The 17,958-nt window shown below is 31.9% G+C and overlaps 1 long non-coding RNA gene across 1 annotated transcript; it reads right to left on the minus strand.

Moving 5' to 3' along the window:
* Positions 1-3,451: 3,451 nt before the first annotated feature.
* On the minus strand, positions 3,452-4,761 carry LOC107955515 (uncharacterized). Its single transcript, XR_001699996.2, has 2 exons — positions 4,160-4,761; positions 3,452-3,679 (listed from the first exon to the last, which is right to left on the minus strand). It is a non-coding gene; the product is annotated as an uncharacterized lncRNA (long non-coding RNA).
* Positions 4,762-17,958: the final 13,197 nt, after the last annotated feature.

Genomic DNA, 17,958 nt, shown 5'->3' on the forward strand with positions numbered 1-17,958 from the left:
CTCGAGTTAAGTCAAGTCGAGTTAACAAATCCTATTATTTATACTCAATGTTGCGTTTACATGAACCGATTATTTAACTAGTAAATGAAGTGCAAAATTATTTAATTGCATAAACAATATAATTGTTTTGCTTTTTAACTTAGTAAACATTTATCAAAACAACGTAATTTACCTTTTAACTTAATGGTTTTGACTTTTAACTTTAGAAAAGGTAAACATTTGTCAAACCGGTGTAGTTTTGCCTTTTCTTATTCAGATTTTCGAATAACTTGAATTGTGTAATTCATATTCGAGTTAAACTGAAAACTTATATTTTTATTCGAGTTGATCCAAATAACTTGATAATTAACTCAAATAACTTGATTAACTCAAATAACTCAAACTATTTAATTCAAAATTTGAAAAATTTATTGAATTTTTCGAATCGAATCAGATTTTGCTCACCCCTATCTGTTGTGATGCAGGTTCTGAGTAAAGAGTTGGTATGCCGGGAAGGACCAAATCAGGAAGGAATGCACTAGAGTGGCAATTTGAATTGCGATATTATGCATACAAGGGACACCTCAGGAATATGGCGCTTAGTACTCTACACCATGAAAAGTCTATTTTTAACAAAGTTTTAAGTTGTAACGTCATATGCCATTTTTGAAATAATGATATAATTATTAGTCATTTTCTTTCATTAATCTTTTGTTCTAAGAATAGTAAGTAAATGTATAAGAAGCATGTTTTAGAATGGAATTACGCCTATAGTAAATATTTTGTTAAATGTTTAAGTTTTGTAAAAGTTGACGTCTGAATCCAGTAATTCGGGTCAGGTATAAGGTGTTACATGCGTAATGGATAATCATTGGCACATATCATAGAACTCTATCAGTATGGGGTAGTTAAGCCTAAATAGACTTCTTATTGCCTTGGAAGTCTATTCATATTAGGATAATATTCAACCTTAAGCTCGGATGGATGGTTCCATTTGAAGTAGGATGGGTGGTCATGTTCAGGAAGTCAATGCGGAGTCAATGATGCCTTTTAGGCTGACATGTGTCTACTTGGCATAGGGATATAACATCAATAATTTTTTTTTTCGATTTATCTTGAATAAAATAAAAAAATATCTTCAGCCCAAACTATCAATCTTATAAGGCATTATCTGGCTTTAGATTTGGTACAAGAAAAATCAAATCCAATGATTCGCAATAATAAAAAATTCCACCTTGCAAGCTTTGATTGTGAATTTATTAGACATGTCTCAAATCCAAATCGGATACGACATACCAAAAGTGTGTTTGTTCAACTTGGGAAAAAAGGCATATTTATATTATGAAATATTAACAATAAAACTTTGATACATTATTGCTATACACAATTATTTCATCTGGGACACTTCATTAGGTCCAACCCCATCAATTTTTTACCAAATTTACCAAATTACATCAAGGTTTGGTTTGAAGTTGCTTGTTTACCAAATTTTTTTGTTTGAAATCAAGTTTTGGGGTTGAAAACTACTTATCAACCTCAATAGTAAAAAATCGTAAGAAAGATTTGTCCACAAAAAGCTCATACAATTAAGACACTCACGTGATTAATACTTATTCAAGAGTTACTCCCATTACATCTAATAAAATCCCCCATTACTTTATCACTAACTCTATAAGGATAGAGTTAGTGTCATGGGCTAATGTGCAAAGCCCGTGACCATCGCGCAAAATGAATCCCAAAGGTCTATCTGTTAGATGGGGATCATTTAATCCACAAGAACTGATCCGATTCAAAAAACTATCGAAGAAGTCAGTCTATTTGAAACCTAGGTGGCCCAATAAAGAAAATATGGAAATTTAGGCTACCTTTGTAACGCCCCGAATTTTATTAAATTGTTTCGGTAGGTATTTGACAAATACATGTCTGCTTCAGCGATAAAGTGTCTTGGGAAGTGATTGAGAGGTCCCAAGTTCAAGCTTTAGCTTGAGGAAAAATTTTGGTTTTTGATGGATAAAGCCATACTCTTGTCCGATGGGCTTAAGTTTAAATGCTAGTAGGATTATATTAGAATGGGCCTGCTGGTCTGGTGGTTAAGGTGTATGCTAGAGTGAGGGAGGTATTGAGTTTGAATCCCCACACGAGCAAGGGATTTATTTTTCTAATATTTCTGTGTGGGAGTTTGAAATGGACCAAAATTCGGTTAGTAAGGAGGTTGAGGGAGAAAATTAAAGGGACTGAGATAGGGAGGTTATCGGGTTTCAGTTTTTTTTCTTAAAAAGTTTTTCACTACCGTTTTTCCTCTACAATTGCTCTCTCCATACTTTTTCTATTTCTTTTTATTCCCTAGCCGAAAAACCCCCTATTGCTGTCGATCTTATTTCTTGATAATATCAGTATTTGGTCCTTTTCCTTTATCATTAGCCATCTCTATGGTTGGTGCGAAATCGTAAGTGTAGGGATACTTTTGGGTCTCGTTATTTTATTATGGGGTCGTTAAGAGACTGTTCTTTTGTTTAGGAGGCATCCAAGGTGCTGTGGATTGCTAAAACGGTGTTCTAAACAGCGAGGAATCACCGTATTCATTGGAGGTAAGTATATCTCTCTCTTTCGGGATTTGGCAGTTCTTAAGGAAATCGATTTAAGTGACTGATATTGGCTCGGCATTGTCAATTTTAGGCTTTTGAGTGCTCGTGGTTGGATTAGCAGCGAAAACAAACCAGGTGTGTACTCCGATTATGTAAAAAACGAGTTTCAATGAAAGGCGAAAAATGACCTATCGACGCCACACGGGCGTGTGGGAATCTGGGCCAGGCCGTGTGATCGACACGGACAAGGCCAAATTGGGCCGTATGACCCACACGAGCGTGTGGGCCCACACGACACGGGCAAGGTACACAGGCGTATGAACCCCTTCAATTTGAAATGTTCTGTAAGGTTGCACGGGTCGCCCAAGTCGACTGTGACCTATAATAGGGTCGATAAGCCTTATCTAGACTCTTAGTTCTGTGTTGTATGTGTTTGCATGATATACTTAGCATGATTATTTAATCTATTTTGTAAATAAATGTTTGATCTGGTTGTCTGCATTACAACATGCCATATTTGTATGATGCACTGCATCGGGGTGGGTCTGAAAAAGTAAAGAGAGTATTTGAAGGGTTTCATAAGCCCGTTATCTGGCAGCTAAGCTGCATACGTATGATATGTGCTGCGATGGGTACCTTATGGTGTGTAGGGTTGGATGGGTCGATTATATCCCCATTTATGGTGTGCAGGGATGGGTGGGTCGATTTTATCCCAACATGGTGTAATGGGTTGAACGGAGATGGTGTGCAGGGTTGGTGGGCATGATATTTCTGATATTTGATCTGTTATGCATATGATATCTGTATGGCTAAGGCCGAAATATCTGTATTCTGTTGTTTGTTTGTATGCATGCTGTAATAGGCCCATTTCGCCCGGGCCCATAATGTTATCTAAAAACAAAAGCAAAATCAATTAATTAAAAAGTCCAAGTTTTTTACAAAAATAAAAGCCCAAAGCAAGATCCCTAACCCAAAGGCCCAAACACCCAAAAAATTCTCAGCAGCACTGGAAGCTTCTGGAACGTGCCAGAATAGGCCAGAGAGCTAGGGCTCCCACGAGTGGTTCTTCACATGGCCTCCTTCGCACGTCTCTCCGCTCCGCTGTACAACCGAGCCTGCAAAAGAACACACCAGAAAGACTCAATAACAGAATTCATAGCAGATGACAACAGGAAAATAGGATTTTTTTTATATATTTTTATTTATCTTGTAAATCTGGCTATAAAAGCCATTGATGTACCTGCAAATAAAAAAAATTACGCACACAGAATATACTCTACGCATACAATATCTGTACACACGCACAGAGAAGAGAGAAAAGCGCTTTAAGATCAATAGAGGTGATTTCATTTTTTTCTCTTCCGATTTTTTCCGTTTTTTCTTTTCTCTTTATTTTCTTATTTGTTTGCTCATTTTTTATGCAACTTAAGGCCGATGAAAGCCCTAAATCTGCCATGCGAGTATAAGGGCGAGAGGTCACATAATAGTGGAAATCTATTCATTTTACAAATCTGTTTTTATTTTTTTTCTTTAAAAAATAACATGAGATTTGAAAGCTTCATTCAAATAAAGAAGAAAGAAAGGAAAATACTTACCGAATCCTTTTAGATCTGGTCGAGCTCCTTTAACGGCAAGATTGGGCACGTCTCGCTTACTGGTAATCACCTAAAATCATGGTGGTTTGGCAGTCAAGTGAAGGAAACCCTAAAAAATTTGATTTTAATGGCTGGAATTTCTTTTGATCTAAAATGGGGCTACGTTTGGGGAAAGGAAATAGAAGAAAAGGGGTCTTAAATGACCATTTAATAAAATGGCACAGTTTTATGGAGTAAGGTCCACGCGGTGACTCATTTGGCAGGCCCAATCTGCGCATTACCACTAAAAAATGGGGAATTTTCGCAACAAATCCTTCCCCTTGCGCACAACCTTCAATTTGCGCCCAATTTGCCTACCTTGTGTTTTAAAATTTGGCCTACTAATTTGTGCTTTGTTTCACTTTGATCCGCGATTCCTTGCAGCATTGTAGGCGCGAGATATTTACAAATTCAGTCCCCATACATTTATGCGCTTTGAGCATTGGTCCATGTTATGATTACTTTATTTGCAAATTATCCTCCCTATTTTATTGCAGTATTAATTTGGTCTTATAATTGTACAATTGGTTAATTTAAAATATATTTAATATGTTTATGCATTAATCCATGTTAATAATTTTGTTTGTTACATTTATATAATTATTTTTAGATTATTTTTTCGCATCATGTATCTTATTTCTTTAAATATTTTATATATGTTGTATACTAATCATTCTTTTTAGCTTTTATAATAATTATTGTTTTGTATATTGTAAAATTCTTTTATATTACATTGTTTAAATACCTTATTAATAAGTGTTGTTAATATATTTATATACATAAATTATTTAAAATATTTCTTAATTTATGTTTAATTTGCATGTTTATATGTACATATGATAATGTTTTGGAAAATCCATCTTTGTACTCATAAAATTATTATTTTAAAAACGTGTCTCCATATTATGTTATCCAAGTATGTTATTTAATATCTCTTTTAAATATTTTTTAAGTAAAATGGTATGTATGATAATATAATTTCACATATATTTATTTTTATACATAAGTTTTAAATAAAAAAATCTATCATATGAGTAATACCTTGCCATGAATTATTATTTCTTCATATTTAGTATATTATTTAAATTATTATTAAACATATATTTAGAACTTATATTTAATTTGTATTCATTATTAAAGCCAAGATATTCTTATACATATATATATATTTTTAAATAAACTCGTATAATTGTGTTTTTAAAATTATTACGTATATAAGTTATGTTTAATTTTATAATTCATATTTTAATTAAATGATATTTTGACATATAATTATTTCTAACATTTTTTTCACATGTATATGGCACATATTAAATTATTTTTACTATGGTACATGTTATTATTTTCATATAACTTTATGTAAATATTTTTTCTATGTATATATATCCGCTTTTAAAATTATTTATGTGTATATTATTTTTAAGAACCCTTTTAAATCATATAATTTATTGTATCTCATATTATCCTTATGTTTTTTCATATATATATATTTTGTTACTTATATGTTTACTTCATTTTTTATACATTATTAATTTCATTCTTTTTATCAATAATTATACCCAATGTTTATTTGTATATAAAGGTTTCATAAATTTGCTTTGTATATTATTTTATATCATGTATTGTTATTCCTTCATATTTAATACATTATTTAAATTATCTGGTGAATTATCAATTTTTGAATAAATTTGTGTTTTAAATATTTGTATATGATTTGATTTGAACTTTGAAATTTATAATAACTATTTCAATAAACATATATCCCAAGTTTTATGCAAATGTGTCAACTTATATATATATTATATGATTATTAATTCTTCATTTTGTTTCATACATATTTTTGTACATCATTTTATTTTGTGTTATGATCATGTATATTATTTTTATATTAATTATTCATTATCCATGCTTAAAGAATTTTTTTTGTTACATTATACTGGAAATAATTGTTGGATGCATTAAGCAAGGTTTATTGTACTTTGAGTATATTACCTAAACCCTTCCTCATGCGTAACCGACTCCCAAACTCGTTTTTTTATTTTACCTAAACCAAATTTATTTTTCATTGAATAAAGTGTTTTAATAGGTGGTCCAATCACACCTAAATAAAGAGATTGGTGGCGACTCCACACTCGGTTTTAAAAGTCGATCCCCATTGCTTTCAAATTAAAAAAGGGTTTCGACACATGCTATACTGTGGAGATGTACACACTGAGTTGCAAAACTCACCCTTTTGTTATTTTGTGTGTTAGGTAATCCTCAGCAGTAGATTGATCAGTGACGGAGGGCTCGATGGTGACCATTGGTAGACATTTACGGATTTTTGAGTAACACTTTATTTTGTTTGCTTTATTTAATTATATGTTTTGGGATTAATATGTGTTTGGTCATGGATTATTCTTGGGTTTATTTTGGGATTTTAAACTGTTAAATTATTTGATTTATGACTTAATGATGTTTTAGCCTCCGCGTTAATGAAATGTTTTCGCTTGATATCTGGAGTAGAGATTTCACGACTTAAGTAAAGATAACAAATTGGACGATTTTTGACTTGCTAAGGTTTTCTAAAAAGCACTCACATGTGACACCACCAGATTCGGCCATAGCATCTAGGTCGGGTTTGGGGGTGTTACAACCTTGGTAAATAGGGAAACTGATCTTAGAATGTTGAGGAGAATAATATCTGATAAGATTAGATTAGATTTGATTTGATTGTATAATCTTGTAAATCTTTTAATTGTAGGGATAGGCTTCATCTCATCCATCGATGTAATTTAGCTAAACCATTGGATTTGGGGGAGCTCAACTATAAATAGAAAGCCTCCCCTCAGCTTTAAACCATCCATTGTATCCTATATTCTTTGTGTGTGAATACAATTGAGAGCATTTACTCAAATATCTCTTGTGCATTATTTTTCTGTGGTCATTCTATTCTTTTGGGCACTCTTCTGGCTTGTTCTGCTTCTGCTATATAAACTGGTGTCTTGGAGGAATTCTGTGAGAATTCTCACTTTGTGAGAGTTAGGCTGACTTAAGTATGTTTAAATAGAAAGAATCACCTAAAGCCACATAGATTGTGAGACTAAAGGTCTAGTCCTGTGACATTAGACCATACTCAATTATGTTCAAGTAGAGCACTAACTCTAGCACTGTAAGGTATCTATTTAGACGAACCCATGCCAAACCCCTCGTCTATATAAGCTCCTCCTTTTTTCAAAGATACTCCACTCAAATATCTCCAAACTTTGGCTCTCCTAAAACTTTCACTAATGACTATCAACACGTTCATGTGAACCACTTTCGATCTCTTTCATCTGATCTTGTAACAATAGTTACCATTGAATTTATTTTTAATTTTACCATCCAAGCTAACAATTTATCGCATAGTTCTTTTTTTTTTTTTTTTCGCAAGGGGTATATTTTATCTTACCGGTTCTATACAAAATTTATTTACTGTGATTGGTTATTTTGCAGTCCAAAAGTGTTCTATTTGCACTGTTTTTAAAGGGTTTTTTTTTTCATCAGGGACAGGTAGGCAATGCAATAGGAGTAATATAGTTTGGAAAGGGGAATAAAGTCCTTTTTATCAAGTTGCAACAACCAACACCAACTTTCTATTTTCATATCAGGATTTCCATTTTGAATCTCCATTATTGGGTTATTTTAATAAAAACTAATATCAAAAATAAAAATTGAAAAAGGAGGAAATTATGTGATTTAGAAACCTAAGATGTCATGACCTAAAAAGCAATAATGAACAGCCCTTTTTTACAGTCGACATCACTAGTTAGGTTGGGTTGGGTTGGGTTGGGTTGGGTTGGTGAGTAACAAAAAAGCTCTCATCTTTTCAACATCTGCTCAAAACACAATCATTTACTTAAGTCCCTGTCAATCCATAACAAGTGTGTGAGTGTGTGTATATGTGTATATATATTAGATTCTCTTCCTTAAATTTATTTAATATTCATGTTTTTTAAATAGTTAAACAATAATTATAATAAATTTAAATTTAAAATTAGAATGATGAGTATTTTTTTTAAAAAATAATATTTTAAAAGTAAACGAAAATTTTTCTTTTTTTATATTAAAAATATTTAAAAATATCCTATAGAATATAATAAAATATTTAAAAATAAATATATAAAAAATGAAATATGTGACAATTTTTAAAATCTACTTATAAAATTAAAAAATATTTATTATCAACATACCAAATATTAACAATACACACTACTTGTGAAACATTACATCTCAATTTTGAGTAATCATCTAACATTTTTCTCAGCCAAAACATGTTATATATGTCTTAATTAGATCAATTTTATTATTAAATAATTCAAAGTGAAGATATCATAGATTCTCAATTTCCTTAGAAACACTAAGTTTATCTTTATGAGTCGACTTTTCCTAAAAGAGAAGTCTTTATCAGTCAATCAATTAAATACATTTGATCATAAAATGGCTTTATGAAAAGTGTTTTCACTATAGACTTGCTATTCGATTTCATTTTGTGTTCACAAGACAATTAATATCACAAATAGTTTCACAATGCCACAAAATGTCAATACATACAACCATGAGATTATATGTACTAAGCTTAAAGTTGATGTAAGATCATCAGTGAAAGTTCAATGCTTAAAAATTAAAATTTTATAATTTGGACACATTTGGAATTTCTAGTCGGAACATTTCTTAGTGTTTCGATCATGTCTCGACCTTCAGGATTTCATTTTATGTGTACTTTATATCGTCAGAACGGGAATTTAAAGATTTGTTCAAATATTCGAATATCAACACAAAAATGCATCTGGAAGAAATCCAAAAATAAAGATAAAGTTACAAGTTTCACATTGATAGACAATTTTGATGCATTTTCGTGATTGGATCATATCTCCTAACATACTTGAAGTTTGGAGTTGAAAACTCTGCAATGAACATACAATATGCAGACCATCAATCAACCTACTTCGACTTTTCCCATTGGGAGACGTTAACTTGGACAAAAGGAGTCATTAATTAACATGTAAAAAGTGACTCAAAAGATGACAAAGAGGTGGGCCTAGAAATTTAATACTAGCAAGTCATTTGCATTGTTATTTTCCTATTAACAAACCTTTACACATAGCCTTTGGTTTCAGAATAGGAGGCATTTGGAAGTGGAAAAAAAAGAGAGATCATTTTCTTGTTAGTATTTGTTTGTTTCTTTATCCTTATAAAATCTCAAGTTTCTTATATCTAATATGTCTTTTTCATATAAGTTTGAGTTGTTTAATTTCGTGGGTGAAACTCTTGGAAAATATTAAGGTAAATTTCATACTCATCATTTGAGCTAAAATTAATTATCAATCACTTAGAAATAAAAATAAAAGTCAACGCAAGAAATTAACTAAAAATAATAAAAACAAATATCTATAAGAAAATATACTGAGGTTAAAGGATCAACTCTTGGTGTCATATTAATATTTATATTTTAGTACTCAATGTTATTACTCAATTAGAATCCACACAAAAAGGGAGGTCTCGATCGAATAATCTTGCAATGTACATCCAATAATTAAGCATATGAATCCATAAGCAAAAGTATACCTGTTAAAGGACTGTCCAAAATGATTGCCCAATAAGTCCTAGAGTTTGACAAATTGATACGAGCAACTCAGCCTAATTCAAAGGCCATAATAGAGATGAGCTTAGTTTCCCTGATGGCCTAATTACGAGATTCAAATCCAAACAGATAAAGTCAAAACTCAACTTAGTTGTTTAAGACTTTATCACAAAAAAATTCGAGAAGAAGAGTTGAAGTTTCAAGATGATGAATTCTAGAGTAATGATAAATTAGAAGAGACTAATTATGTTCGTGGGTCTAAACTCTCAATTTATGATGACAAGCCCATGTGAAAAATGCTAACAAGTTTAGGCATTTCACTTCAAGAACCCCAATTGATCTCACGAGCCTAGACGTTTCATATTGGGTTTGAGTTTTAGGCTTAATTTTTATTATATATAAGCCCAATATTTTATTTATCAGCTCTTATTATTTTATTATTATTTTATTCTAAATTTTTTATAAATATTAAGTATTTTAAGTTATCTAGGAGTTTTATGTTAACAAGAATAGTTTAGTTTAAAACTACTTCTTATTTAGATTAAATTAGAGTTCTAATATACTTAGGATTTTTATTTAGATTTATTTAGCTAGCCTATATATAGACCTTTGCATTGTACACAATACATTCAATTCATTATTATTCTATTTCTCTTTTAAGTTAATAAATTCTCTTTGGGTTTTTCTTTTCAAGAATTTCTCTTGAGTTTCTTTTAGAAGAGTTTTAACAATCTTTTTAGATTGTGGGGATCATGTTTAAACTTTTTCTTGCCAAGATTGCTATCTTGGAGGGGAAATTAAAGCCGCTTGAAGAGAGTTGTGGATTCTTCATGTTTCCAAGGCTTTTTAGGATTTCTACACGCCATGTTCTATCTTTCCATTTTCCTTCTTTATTCTCTTCCTTAATCTTTGATTTATTATTTTATTTCAGTTATTTATTTTAATTGTTTTATATGACTTGGATTTAATTTCGTTTCAGATTGTGTCAAAATCCAAGTTTCTTTCCGAACGTCTAGAGCCCTAAGTCAAATCCGTGACTTTGAAAGACTTTACGATCTGTTTTCGCATTCATCCTTCTCATCCTATATCATTTGGTATCAGATTTGGGCATTTTAGGTGTTCTTTTTGTTTTTATAAACTGATTTCTAGAAAACAGTCTCAAAATAATTTTGTTTTACCCCGATATTTTCAGAAAAATATTTTTCAATAGGTAAACGATATTCAAATGATCTGAAATTTTACATACAATTTCTTGGAACCATTTTATAGTATAAAAAAATATTTCCCACAAAAAAAAGTGATAAAAAGTACAAAAAAATAAAATCTAAAAAAATAAAAAAATATTCTGTGGATTGAATTTTGTGCCAAAACTTTCCAGATCAGATCTACATTATTTGAAAAGGCTCCAGTTTAAATTTCATTATTTTTGGAAATTGGGAACACCTAGAACGAAGTTTGTCAAGTTGCTCTGCATTTTTTTCGAGTCTTCGGGTTTCAACAATTTTCATGGACTCTTAGCTTTAAGTTTTCATTTGTTTTTACTTTTTATTTTTTCCTCTACGTATTCTAACACTTTCTTGTTTATTCCTTCCTCCGTGCAACAGAATTCTTTGATGTCTAAACCAATTTTGGACTCATAGTGCTATTAGGTTTGCTTTGATAGTTTGATTCTAATACGTCCTAATTGATTGATATAGAAACTTTTTAAAAGACTCATAAGATTAATTCTTACCTCATTGAGAAAATTTTTTTAGTACATATAGGTGAGGTTTGCTTAATTTTTTCTTTTGAAGTGTTGTGTTTTTTCAGGCTTTCACTATGACTCGTGGCACTCGTGCCCGTAAAAACCATGATGAGTTACCATCTGATGACAAAGAACAAGATGTTACATTGGAGAATATTGTGGGATGGTAAAATTTCAACATCAACAATTGGACGAGGTATGTGACATTTGAGGCCAATTTGACTAAGTGTCGAACGGAACTACAAAAGAACGTTAATCAGCTTTCCAATCAAATTCAACTGCTAACTCAAGCTGTTGCTCATTTGGAGGCTTCTTCAAATCGACGATCTTGTGCTTGTGATAATACTGATAGATGCGAATATCGTCACATTGATGAAACTTTTGGTATTTCTAATCGAGGCCATCCTTCTGTCACTAAAAAAAAGTTCAACATTCCACCATTCCAAGGAAAGTATGATCCAGATGCATATTGTGATTGGGAGGATAAAATGGAGATCATGTTCCATTATTATAAGTGTCTGGAGGAGTAGAAAGTTCCATTAGCTATATTGGTATTTTCAGATTATGCATTGAGTTGGTGGATTCAACTTGTGTTGAACCGCCAAAGAAATTGTGAACGAGATGTTGATTCATGAGAACAGTTGACACAAATCATATGAAAATATTTTTTATCCTACCTCACTATTATAGGGATATTAAACGGAGACTTCAATGCCTTGCTCAAGGTAATCGATCTGTTGATGAATACTTTAAGGAGATGGAGATGTTTATGCATAGAACAAATGTCCAAGAAGATGAGGAGACTATTATGGTGCAGTTTGTATCTGGTTTGAATGTTTCGATAGCCAATGTTATTGATCTTCAAACCTATATTGATCCTAAGGATACAGCATGTAAGGAAATTAAGATTGAGCGACAATTTCAACAACGTCAATCTCGTCCATTTAGTGCTGCACAATATTATAGAGGTACGAGTTCTAATTCTACTTTCAAGAATTCAAAATTTCCTTCTGCTACTAATAAGTTGCTGCCAAAACATGATGAGACTAAACCTTTTGAATGGAACATTAGGGCTCCTACAAAATATTCTTCTTCATCTTCTAAGTAGCTCACTTCTACTACTTCACCAAAACAACAACGAGCTCGTGAAATTGAATGTTTTAAGTGCAAAGAGCGTGGGCACTATAGCTGTGATTATGTCAACACGAGACTTTTATTGATCAAAGAATATTGTGATTATACCTCTGATTCTGATAAAACAGATCCAGATATGCCTGAATTAATTGATGAGGTCGATAATGGAGGTAAATTTTATGGTGAATAAAAGTTGGTGGAACCACTAACTCATCCTTGTTGTCTAGTTGTGAGGCGCATCCTCAATATCCAATTAAAGGATGATCATGATCTTTAACGAATTAATATATTCCATTTGAGGTGTTTGATTAAAGGTAAACTTTGCTCATTTATCATTGATAGTGGAAGTTATGCTAACGTTGTGAGCAGCTACTGTATGGATTTTCTTACTTTGCCATGTAGTAAACACCTTACACCATACCATCTTCAATGGCTTAACGAAGGTGCAGAGGTCCATGTGGTAAAACAATGCTTAATCACTTTTAAACTTGGGACCTACATTGATGATATTTGGTGTGATGTCGTTCCCATGCATGTCTCCCACTTGTTACTTGGTAGACCATGGTAGTAAGATCATAATGTTATTTATCATGATAAATTAAATCGATATTCTTTTATTTTCTAGGGGAAGAAGTACATTTTCACCCCTTTGAATCCGAAAGATATTCATAATGATTAAATCGACGTGATGAAGTTTTGTAAGGAGGTTGTGGGAAGTAAGACAAAAAATTCAAAAAACGCTCAGAGAAAAGAGGTCTCTAATGAAAATAGCCAAATTAATGATGACCCAATGGTGAGTGCATCCTCTTGTGAGAAAAAAAGAGTGGTTCACAATTTTTATGCGAGTGGAAAATATGTGCGACAAGCCTTACTCACTAAATAACCTTGCATCATTGTCTAATTTAGAAAAAATTGTTTATCTTTGACTAACCTTCACAGCTCTTTGCTTAGTGTTTTTGTGTCTCTTTTATAGGAATATGAAGATATTTTTGAAGACTCACCTAAAGGATTGCCACTTTTGAGGTGTATTAAGCATCAAATTGACTTAGTACCTGGGTCAACAATTCCAAATCAACCAACTTATCGAAGCAATCCTGATGAGATGAAGGAGCTATAAAAGTAAGTAGATGAACTTTTGGCAAAGGGTCACATTCGTGAAAGTTTAAGTCCTTGTGCAGTGCTGGTAATTTTGGTACCAAAGAAAGATGATACATATAGAATGTGCATCGATTGTAGACTAATTAACCAAATTACTATTAAGTATAGATGTAATAGCCCATTTTTGCCCTGCCCATTTCAGTATTTAAAATAATAAACCCCAAAAAAATAAAAATAAAACAAAGTCCAAGTCCAGTACAAAATTACAAACATATAATTTGGCCTAATCGGAATGGCCTATTACTTGAAAAGATTTAAGGTCCATCTATAAGCTTGACTCATATGGAAATATAATCTTTAAGGATATGCAATCTTAGATATGATACAATCTTAGATATGATATGCAATCTTAGATATGATATGCAATCTTGAAGATATGATCTTGTAATAATGGAGATTTAATTTGTAGATATCCTTTAATCTTAATCGTTGATGTAATTGATCTGTACCGTTGGATTTGGGGAGGCTCAACTATAAATAGAGGCCTCCCCCTTCATTGTAAATCACTGGAGTTTTGGGAAGCAATAAGAATTCTTGAGAGCATTCACTCAAATTTCTCTCCCTCTTGCGTTCTTACTCTCTGTGGTTTGTTCTTATTTTATTCTTCGTCTATATTAGTTTTTCAACCTTTTTTTTTATTTTAATTTCTTCATTTTTCAAATATGTATATTTATTCCTATCTTTTATACATTTGATTATGTATTTTATATATTATAATATTTAACCTTTTTATATAGTTTATTTTCAAATATATATTTTCTATGCATGTATATATATTATATTATCATTTCATGTATTTTGAACTATTGCATTATATTTTTATAATTTGTAAATGTTCTATTTATTCATTTTTAGTGTATGTCATTTATCTTATTTGCGCATAGTTTCATTTTTTATATGCTATGTTTAATTATTTCTTTTATGTGCTATTTTATGATATATATTGTTGAATAATTTTTGCATGTATTATGTTTTTCTTTTAGTTTACTCATGTTTTTATTTGTTTATTATCTTATATTTACCCTAGTATGATTTTTTTCATTAAACGTATGTTCATATTATTTAGTTTTGTCTTAATGATATTATTTATGTTTGTATGGAAATGTTAGAATATTTTGTACATCTATGCTTCATGATGCATTAATATGTCATCCTAAAACGTCATTTAAAATAATATTCCAAGTTTTTTTTAAAAAAAAATAAAAGGCAATGCTTGATGTTTGGAAACTTCGAGAAAGGTAGTGCCCTAACTTACTGGGTTGCGACTTTTCTCGTTGAATTCGAATAGTCAAGCACCCTTCTAAGTGATTTTGAGTTTTCAAAACTTAAACAATTATTTCGAGATTTCAAAACATAGTGTCCTAACTTACTGGATATGGCGTTTTGCTGTTTCGAGATAGAAATTTTCGAAAGACGAGCTTAGTTTTGAAGGTTTTAAAATGTTGCGTCCTAGCTTACTGGATGTGATGTTTTGACTCGTTTGAAATAAGTGAGCCTTAATTTTCAAAATTGAGACATTCTAATTAAAAGAGGTTTGCATCTCAAAACTTTCAAATTTCTGACATTAAAGACACTTGATAATCAATTAGGTACCAATTTTTGGGCGTTATGAGGGTGCTAACCCTTCCTTGTACGTAACCGACTCCCGAATCCGTTTTCTCGACTTTCGTAGACCAAAATTAATGTTTTAAAACAAAACATTTTATAAGGTGATCCAATCACACCTAAAAAATTGGTGGCGACTCCCGTTTTCGTTTTTCTTAAAGTCGATTCCCATTTTCCAAAACTCGATTTAAAAATGGTTTCGACAATAGACATCCTATTCCAAGGCTTGATGATATATTTGATGAACTTTATGGTGCTTGTCTTTACAAAAATTGATTTAAAAAGAGGCTACCATCAAATTCGAATAAAAGAGGGGGATGAATGGAAAACAACCTTTAAAACTAAGTTTGGTTTATATGAATGGTTAGCCACACCTTTCGGTTTGACTAATGCACCTCGTACTTTCATGCACTTGATGAACAATGTTTTGATACCTTATTTGGGTAAATTTATGGTAGTATATTTTGATGATATTCTGATTTACTCAACTTTTTTAGATGATCATGTTTTTCATGTTCAATCTATTTTGGATATTCTGCGAACTGAAAAATTATTTGCCATCCTTGATAAACGCATTTTTTTTGTGATAAACTAATATTTTTAAGTTTTATAGTAAGTGCTCAAGGTATTCATGTTGATGAGGACAAAGTAAAGGCAATTAGGAGTGGCCCACTCCTAAATCAATTATCGAGGTGAGATCTTTCCATGGTTTAACAAGTTTTTATAGACGTGTTGTGAAGGATTTCTCCACTATTGCTGCTCCATTAACTGAGATTATTAAAAAATTTGTGGGTTTTAAGTGGGGAGAAACCCAGGAAAAGGCTTTTCAAACTTTAAAGGATAAGTTATGCTCTGCTCCGGTTCTTAAATTACCTAATTTTTCTAATACCTTCAAACTTGAATGTGATGCTTCAGGTATTGGAATTGGCGCCGTGTTGGTTCAAGAAAAAATGCCAATCGTATTTTAGTGAAAAACTGACAGGGGCGCAATTAGACTACTCAACTTACGAAAATGAGTTGTTGGCATTAGTTCGAGCTTTACAAGTTTGGCAACATTAATGAGTTCATGATCCATGCAGATCATGAATCCCTAAAATGGTTAAAAGGACAAGGTAAGTTAAGCAAGAGACACGCTCGATAGGTATAATTCATAGAGACATTTCTATATACAATTAAGTATAAAACATGTAGTTAATATGTAGTTGTTTATGCCTTATCTCGTATATATTCTCTAATAACTACATTAAATGCTAAAGTCTTGGGGTTTGAACATATAAAATATTCATATTTAAATGATATTGATTTTGTTAATGTATTTTCTAATTGTGGGAATGGTGCCTTTAACAAGTTTTATCTTGTAGACAGGTTTCTTTTTCGCCTAAACAGGTTATGTGTTCCACAATGTTCCATGAGAGAGTTATCAATCCGTGAGGCACATAGTGGAGATCTAATAGGAAACTTCGGTGTTGCTAAGACACTAGATATTCTACATGAACATTTTTATTGGCTGCATATGAAAAAGGACGTTGAAAAGGTATGTTCTAATTGTATTACTTGTAAACAAGAAAAATCTAAGGTAATGCCTCATGGACTTTATACTCCTTTGCCGATTCCTTATTCGCTATGGGTAGACTTATCCATGGATTTCATTGTTGGTTTGCCATGAATCAAAAAGGGTCGATATAGTATTTTTGTTATTGTTGATAGGTTTTCAAATATGGCTCGCTTTATTCCTTGTCACAAAACAGATGACGCTACACATGTGGTTGACTTATTCTTTTGAGAGGTGGTGCGCCTACATGGGATACCTCGTACCATTGTATCTAATAGAGACGTAAAGTTCCTAAGCCACTTTTGGAAAGTATTGTAGAGTAGGCTTGGTATTAAATTATTATATCATACTACATGTCACCCCCAAACTGATGGACAAACTGAGGTAGTCAATCGAGTCTTAGGTGCTTTACTACGAGCTGTTATGGGTAAGAACCTTAAAAATTAGGAAGAATGTTTTCCATTTGTTGAGTTTGCATATAACTGATCTCTTCACTTTACAACTTCCTATTCCCCATTTGAACTTGTTTATGGTTTTAATCCACTAACTGTACTTGATCTTGTACCATTTCCTATAGAAAACATTTCTAGTTTAGATGTTGAGAAGAAAGTTGAATTGGTGAAATCCATGCATGTGAAAGCAAGACAACGAATCGCCAAAACAAATGAAGCAACTGCCAACAAAGTTAACATGGGGCGCAAACAAATTATCTTTGAGCCCGGTGGCTGGGTTTAGGTCCACATGAGAAAAGAGTGATTTCCAGCTAAACGCAAAACAAAATTAAACCCACGTGGTGGTGGACTTTTTCAAGTTCTCAAGCGCATTAATGATAATGTATATCAGATCAACCTCCTGGTGAGTATAATGTTAGTGCCACTTTTAATTTCGCTGACCTTTCTCCTTTTTTTATTGCTGATTCGAAAACAAATCCTTTTGTGGAAGGGGGGAATGATACAAGCAACTCA

The sequence above is a fragment of the Gossypium hirsutum genome, chromosome A07 (genome assembly GCF_007990345.1).
Source record: "Gossypium hirsutum isolate 1008001.06 chromosome A07, Gossypium_hirsutum_v2.1, whole genome shotgun sequence".
In the NCBI taxonomy this organism is placed as follows: domain Eukaryota; kingdom Viridiplantae; phylum Streptophyta; class Magnoliopsida; order Malvales; family Malvaceae; genus Gossypium; species Gossypium hirsutum.